This window comes from Vicia villosa, linkage group LG6 (genome assembly GCF_029867415.1).
Source record: "Vicia villosa cultivar HV-30 ecotype Madison, WI linkage group LG6, Vvil1.0, whole genome shotgun sequence".
Classification (NCBI taxonomy): Eukaryota; Viridiplantae; Streptophyta; class Magnoliopsida; order Fabales; family Fabaceae; genus Vicia; species Vicia villosa.
Window position 1 is genome coordinate 82,143,242 of NC_081185.1, and position 8,779 is coordinate 82,152,020.

Below are 8,779 nucleotides of genomic sequence, written 5' to 3' on the forward strand. Positions count from 1 at the left end.
TTGGAGAGGTGGTTTTTCTTAGCCTCACAAAGGTGGGCTTCAAGTTCTTGGGCCCTTGAGTTGGTTTTGTAGGAGAATTTGTGAAGGTACTCTTAAAATTAAACTTGACACCCCCAATTTTGATTTATAATATTAAAAATATATTTGTCTAAAAATGTCGGTAAAAATGTATGTTATTCTACCAATTTTTTCAAAAATTCCAGTATAAATGCATGTAAATCATGAGATTTTATCGGACATTTCGAAAATGCATGTAAAAATTCATTGTTTTCCTAAACACGCGTATGACCATGAAAATACAGGTAAAATTGCAAAGTTTTGATGAAGATAAAGGACTTACTGGTAAAAATGCGGTGAATTACACAAATTTTATAAAAGTTTTGAGAAATAACAATTGATATGTGATTTTCACTCGTTTAGGCCAAAGGGTACTATAGTAAAAGAATGATTGGAGGGTGTCGACTTTAATTTTGAGGGTGCCAGAACAAATTCTCGTTTTGTAGCCCACAAAAGGCCTAAATATTTATGGCAGTTTTTCAATCCTTTATATGTCTTCAATGGAATTGAATTTGTTCTGGCACCCTCAAAATTAAATTCAACACCCTTAGCTTACATGAAGACATGTTAAGGGTGTTTACTTTCAATTCCATTGATAGTAACAAGGTGCAGTGGGTGGCATGACATGAAAGAAGATAAGTAGTTTTGGTGTTGAATGTAGATGTCAGTCGGATTAAAATGGAAGGAAGGGCTAGAGTAGGAGGTATGGTCGGAGATAACAATTACAACTAGACTATGGGATTCAATAGTTTCTTAGGGGATGCAAATACCATTCATTTTGAGCTTATGGCCCTTTGGCTTGGATCAAAGATGGTTAATGCTCAATATGTTCATAGGGTGATTTGTTACTCGGAGACTCAAAGACCATCATTGATATGATTAGCAAGTCGATTAAGTTATCACATGTGTATGCAACCTAAATTGCAAATGTTAAAGACTTCATTGGAATGGATTGTGATGTAGCAATTAAGCATACTTTCTACGAGGGGAATCTGTGTGTGTATTTTCTAGCAATAAATGTAATGAAATCACCTATCATGGACCATTGGCTAGGATTGACCTATTGAAGATTGCATTAACATACTTCTTGCATGAATAGCGACAATCGAGGCATTCATCACTATGTTTTTTTAAAGTATGACTTTGTCCCTCATTCAAATACAAAGATTTGTCATTCATTATGAAATACTATGATATTTTCAAATTCATCATCTATATGTCCTCCACGGTGTCATTAACTAGTATAGTCTATTTTGAATTTTTTTTAAGCGTGTATCTTGTAGATTTTTTAATTATAGGCTTAACAACATTCTTACCTTGAAAATACAACATTGATCAATACTACAAAACACACACACACACATTGATCAACACTGTCAAAATACATTTAAGTTTTTTTCTTCATATAAGCTCATAGACTGATAAAGTATTTCAAATACCCAAAGCAATTGAAAATAAACTAGTAGGTTTCCAATATTCAAGGGCAGATCATGCATCCTCAACTACACTTCAATATGTTTAATCTTTAATTTTTAAGTCTCAAATTTGGCATTCACGCAGACAAATGTTGGATTGATAGTTTAACATTTTATATCCCTACATTTTACAAAAAATTGAGATCCTATCTTGAGTTGAATGATAATTCTAAATAGCTAGTTTTGAAGGAGTTAAATCCTAGTTAATGGTTGGACTCCCTATTTTCACGAGTTTATAATGTGATTCTGATGCCTTCAATGTCATGCTACCATTTCTAATGATCAATATCTCATAAATTATTTTTGCAGTGTTCGAGTTCTTCTCTATAAGCCTCTTCAAGTATTTTGATCAATAGATAGTTATCTTTGAGGCAAAGCTTGACAAATTTGAAACTGATATGTCACACGCGTTTGAAAGAGCTTGTGCAATACAATTTCTTTTGTACATAGGATTCAAATGGTGTTAGAGATATCAGATATCATTCTAGAAGAAGAACCGACATTGAAACATCTCCATGCCGATTGGTGGCACCGGAGAAGCCTCAATAAAATAGTGTTTCTTTTAACTCCTAAAATCACAAAAACCAAATAGACTTTTTATAAATTTGATTAATATTCATTTTAATTTTTGAGACCAATTCAATATACATTTATTTACAACTAGTACTTAGACCCGTGCGATGCACGAGTTAAATATTTTCTTAATAAAAAATTATTTTAAAAATACTTATAATTTACAAATTTTATTTATAGTAAAATTACGATTGTATAGATAAAATATTATTGTTATTAATAGTATACATAAAAAAAAGTGTATTTTAACTAATTTTTTTTATAAATTATAAAATAATTTGGACATTTCTAATTTATTAATCAAAAGATCAAAAAGGGGAAAGGGGCGCTCAGGGTTCCAAGAAATTTAATTATTATTTTAAAAGGAAAACAAAAGACCAAATCTAAAACTATTATGGCTGATTTATTAATCAATAATTAAAATTTACTAATAAAATTAAATTAAATGAATAACAAATAAATAAAATAAAATAAAATATAAACTCTCCTACAAAAGGGGAAGGAGAGCCCCATTCCTTCAAATTGTTTTTAAAAAATTTTTAACTAAATTTTTTTAAAAATTTTAATTAATAAAAACAACAAATAACCTAAAAAGGATTTAATTTTTATTTTATTTCAAAATAATGAAAAAAAACTTAACCAAAAAAAAAAAAGAACAAAGAACCGTCAATGGTAAAAAAAGAATTATTTTGACTGATTATTATTTAATTAATGAATATACACAACTAAATAAAAATCAAATTAAAATAAAACCAAAAAACAAAAAAATTTAAGTCTGCAAAAAATAAAAGAGAGGGCTACATGAATTTAATTTTTAATTAAGATCGTGTTTAATTAGCTTTAAAAAAGACCAAATTAAAAGCCACGTTTGTTATTTTATGAAATTCTAAGCCTTTCTTATTTTTTATTTTTGTTTTTGTTTTTTGTCTAGAAGTATTATACTATTAAGCACTATGATTATTAGTATTATTATTTGTTATTATTTACTACTGTCTCTACAAAAAATACATTAATCGATAGTTGTTTAATCAACCTAGTTAATCAATGTATGCAGTAATCATATTAATCATCCTATGTAATAATAATATTACTGGTGTGTTTCGATAAATCTATTTATTTTTTTTGAAATGAAGAGAGATTATGTGAGTTACATTTTGGAAAAAAATAAAATATGAACAAAAAAAAATACGGGTAGATATGCAAAATATGTGTATTCGCCAATCATAATTATCTCATGTTTTTTTCATAAATTAATAAAATAAAATCATACTTAATTGACTGAATCAATTTTCATAGAAACAAAATGATACTGTCATCTTCAAATTTAATATCATTTATAAGCCTATGATATTGTTGTTTTCTTCTTCATATTATCCATAAATGCTCTTTTACGAATAATATATTTATGGCTTAAATGCACCTTTAATCCCTATAAGTTAGCAAGTTTTTGATTTTCATCCTGTAAGTTTTTTTTGTTGGTATGAGTCCCTATATCTTACTTTTTGCTTGCGGTTTAATCCCTAAAGCCAAAATCCGCAGGAAAATCTGCAGGTTTTCTTGCGAATTTTGATTTTAGGGACTAAAACAAACGCGAAAGTGAAATATAGGGACTCAGACCTACAGGGACGAAAATAAAAAACTCGCTAACTTACAGGGACCAATGGTGCATTTAAGCCTATATTTATTTTATAGTAAAACAACACAGTTTTAAAAATACTCTATTTTATTTGATTTGCATATGCCTAAAATTAAAATAAAATATATCGTAAATATTAAATAATTTATTTTAATTTTTTACGAATAAGGAAATTAATTCTAATAGAGATAAAATATACACAATCTTATCTTATGATAATTATCCATAATATTTTCACATATGTTTTTTAAAAAATAAATAATTTTTTTTTTGCAGTTTTTAAGTCTTTTACCAATAATAATATAGTTATTTTATAATCAACAATATAATTATTTATTAAAAATATATTTATTTTAGAAGTATGTTGTCTAATTATTTATTAAAGAATAGAAATTGTTAATTTTTTTTTAAGTTACCAAAAAAATCATTAAGTATTTAAATATATAATATCAATTAAGAAATTAAAATGAATATTTTTTTTAAAGTTGCTCGACATGAAATAAATAAATAAGATCTTATTTTAAAGATGACCTTCATTTCTGAGAAATGATCTATATGAAATCAATTTTTTTAATTTAGAAAACTTTTATATTTATAGATTTTGGAGAATAAAATGATAAAGATTTGAAGAGATTAAAGATAGTGCACTGTCAGTGTAAAACAGTTTTACACATACAACCAATCAAAATGCTTTAATTTTCCATGTAATTTTAATTTTTAAAATTAAAAATAGGATTTATTCTGATGCATGTCTCTCATTGATTGACAGTGTAAAAATATTTTACACTATCGGTGCATTTTTATTCCAAGATTAGAAATCAATGAAAGAAATTATAGAAATTAAAAGTTTAGATATAAAATTTAGTTTTTGGAAAACTTAGTTTTATTATTCTATGTTTGGAATAATTTATAAGATTTAAAATGTAAAAAAAAAATAAAAAGTTTTAAGTAATTTAAAATTAGTTTCTCAAAATAATAATTTTTTAAAAAAAAGTTTTTTTAAAACGTTAGATTAGTTGAGGTTATTATCTATTACAGAAGTGAAAATCATTTTTCTATCATCAATTTTTATGTTAGAATTTAATAAAACAATTATGATTTTTTGTGGTAAAAATAAAAGCATTAATTTTTTAAAGCAAAAGTTCAGGAAATTTTCCTATTTAGTTTGAAAAAGTTAATGTTTTTTACTTGGCACTCATACTATTATAATGATTTAATATGTAATTTAATTATTAATTTCCTACATATATTTGTTATTTCATTTTTAATTATTATTTTCTATAAGAGATCAATTTGATTGTATCTTTAGTTAAATAAAATTTCTATATAAGATCTATTATATTCTAATCAATTGACGATTGTATCATATATTAATTATTAGTCTCGATATTCTAATCAATTGACGATTTTATTGATTAACGATTTTATTATATATTAATTATTAGTCTTGATGTATAATATCTGTGAGAAATCATATTAAAGGGCATGAATTAGTTTATTACTGCAATCAATTAGTAGATTTATTATAAATGTACTGATTTTTTTTTGTGAGTGTCATACGTTATTATAATAGTAAATGTTATAGTTAAAAATAAATATATTTTCGTTTCTTAAATACATATTTATAAATATAATTACAATTATTAAAAGTTCAAATTTTAATTTATATATATATATATATATATATATATATATATATATATATATATATATATATATATATATATATATATATATATATATGGGGACGACTCAGGTGAGAACACTTGGTTATTAAGAGAAATGAGAACAATGAATCACGACCATTAAATTTTGATTTTGTTGATTTTAATGGACTGAATTGGTTTCTCTTTCTATGATCCATAATATTTATTTTAAATCAACATAGAAAGAGATTATGGGTGAATCTTTTTTTTCTCTTTCCTACATCATTTATTTCGAAATGTAGGAGAGAGAAAAAAAAGATTCACCCACAATCTCCACCATTTATTTTAAAATTCAATGGTTCAGATTCATTCTCACATTCTCATATAAATATGTCATTCTCATATGATACGCCCTCTGAACCAGGGCATATCATATGAGAAAGCTTCTTTATATGAGAATGTGAGAATGAATCTGAACCATTGAATTTTAAAATAAATGGTGGAAATTATGTCTGAATCTTTTTTTCTCTCTCCTACATTTTGAAATAAATGATGTAGGAGAGAGAGAAAAAAAAGATTCACCCATAATCTCCACCATTTATTTTAAAATTCAATGGTTCAGATTCATTCTCACATTCTCATATAAAGATTCCCATATAGTATTAAATTATTGAAATACTAATACACAAAATTTTATAAGAAATATTTCTAATATGTTAAAAACTATTTATTATTGCGTATTTTTTGAAATGATCACAAAGCTTCCACTAAAAATAAAACATTGTGTGAAAAGTTATGGAACAATAAAAACAGATGGAGTGGTCATAAAATCTGATGAAAAAACTAATGAAAAAAGTTTATTAAAAAATCAATAACAACTTAAAAAATGATGAAAACAAAGAAAAAATAAAACAGTAGCAATGTAAAAAGATGGAAATAATCGACAATTTGAAAATCCAATTTGATTGGAAGAAATTTGCAGGAACCGAAAAGGATGAAAACATGAAAATGATTATTGTTTGCAGACCGGATACGATGCATTTTGGGTTACTGTAATAACAGAAAAATCTAAAATCCAAATAACACCTAAAAAAATTCGATGAAGGAAGAAGATGAATGAAGAAGAACATAAAACCCTATTAACAAAATCGAAAAATAAAAACAGCGTGCATCAATGGCATCATGAAGTGAAATTGAAGAAGAAGAAACAGTTAAATGAAAAAAAAGTTAAACTCACGTATAAGAATTGGACAATGCATTCATCTCTTCATGTGGGTTCTTCTTATAGAGGCTGCATTTGATGTGCATTAGAAACATGTCGAGCCTTTACCACTTCTGATGCAGAGTGATGATAATGATAAGAAGCGTTGGAAGTGATGTGATGAGTGATAATGATAAGAAGCGTTGGAAGTGATGTGATGAGTGATAATGATAAGAAGCTTTGTAAGTGATGTGATAAGTAAAAATCCGCCTCATCTGTGTGAAAGAGTGTATGGGGAAAACCAATTTCTTTTCTTATTATTATACGAGTAGCAGATTTATTTGATCTTCCCCATATCCTTTCATATAAGAAGATAATTATTTTAAATAAAAAACCTAAGGTAAATAATTAATAAAAAGATAATTATTTTTTATATAAAATAATTTTTTTTAGGAAGTTTGTAGAACATTAACTTGATGTCAGCATAACAGTTGTCAAAATAGCCCAAAAATTCATTTTACTTTATTATTATGTATGATGATCATACCTAATAAAAAGTAATTTTTCAAAAATATTAAAACAACGAAATAAGAACAAAAATTAAAATAACATATATTTATAATGCAGTCAAACAAACAAAATCACAAAGATTTAAACCAAAAATTGAAATGTTTCCAATAATTAATTAAAATTTTAAACTAATAGTATATTGTGCGATGTAATAAAACTCAGTGGTTTTTTTTTTATTTAATTTCTCAAGTTGTACATGTTAACTCTTCTTTGACTTAATTGAAAATCAGAGTAAAAAAGATTTACATTTTTATTTATTTATTTTATATTTTAAATGAAAATTTTAAAAAACTTTTAAATTTAAATGTTTATAAAAAAATAATATTAAATCAATAGCAATATTAAATGTTTCAAGAAATATATTAATTAATTATTGTTGAGATTGAAAATAATTAGAAAAACATCAAAAAATGCTTCAAATGATATTCAAAATTACGAATAATCAAATAAACGTTTCTAAGAAATATATTAATTAATCATAAATGCTTCAAATAAATAAAAATGACATTTCTTAAATATTATAAATGACATTCGACAAATTAAATAATAAATTATATATAAAAATTGCAAATATTAAAATAAAGTAATAAAAAATTAAAAATATTTAAATGCATTTATTTATTTTAACTTTTCATACATCTTTTATACTTTCTCTAAATTTCTTTTCAATATTTTACATATATAAAGAACATGTAAGTCTTAAATCTACAAGAGAAATAATATAAGATAAAATTTTGAACAATGGCTTGCGTTTATATCAATCGATCTTATTTTGGTTTGATTTTAGTTATTTTTATGATTTTGTTTTCAGGTAATGAGTAAACGTATTTTATTTTTTGAATTTACTTCAAATACAATAAACAAACTCAAATATTCTTTAAAAAAAACTAACACAAACCTAAATCAAATTTATTTTATTGTAGGATTATCGAGTGGTGAATATAGTCTTTTGGATTTAAAATGTCAAGATGGTGATTGCACTTCAGATTTAGAATGCTATCGAGAGTGTTATGGAGAAGGCTTTAAGTATGGTGGTACATGCTATAAAATTAATCCTAAGACTGTGCGTTGTTGTTGTCGTGAATGATGAGTCATTGTATGAATCAATAAAAGAGATATCTTAAGTATGTTGAATTAAAGTTTGTAAGGGAATATATTATGAAATAAAAGATATCTTTTAACTTGATTAATATATACAAGTCATTGTTTATTATAAGATGGTTAAATATGTTTAAGTTCTTATAAAATTATGCATTTTCACTTTTAATCTTTTAAAAAAAAATGGTTCAAAAATTATCCTCTTAATTTTTAGCGTCCATATTTTTTATTTCTATTGTTTATTCTCTTTAACGGAAGTTGACGCGACACACCACGCTGCATGTCGTCAACTTCTTGTTTTATTAGAAAGAAAACTTGAGATCGTAGGGTTACAAACCTCCCTAAATTAATTTTTTTTTTCATTTTCAACTTGCTCATCTCCTTCTCCTTCATCTCTTGTCAAGCTGAAGACCATTAAACTAGACCATCAAACTGACTAAATCTTTTTTTCATCATAATGATTTCAAGTCTTTTTTTTTTTTTTAAATAAGGCTTCATTGAAACAAAGAAACAGAACAAAAAA

At 25.0% G+C, this 8,779-nt stretch overlaps 1 long non-coding RNA gene across 1 annotated transcript; it reads left to right on the forward strand.

Annotated features, from left to right (window-relative positions):
• Window positions 1–7,872: 7,872 nt before the first annotated feature.
• LOC131611758 (uncharacterized) lies at window positions 7,873–8,357 on the forward strand. Its single transcript, XR_009287117.1, has 2 exons — window positions 7,873–7,969; window positions 8,082–8,357. It is a non-coding gene; the product is annotated as an uncharacterized LOC131611758 (long non-coding RNA).
• Window positions 8,358–8,779: the final 422 nt, after the last annotated feature.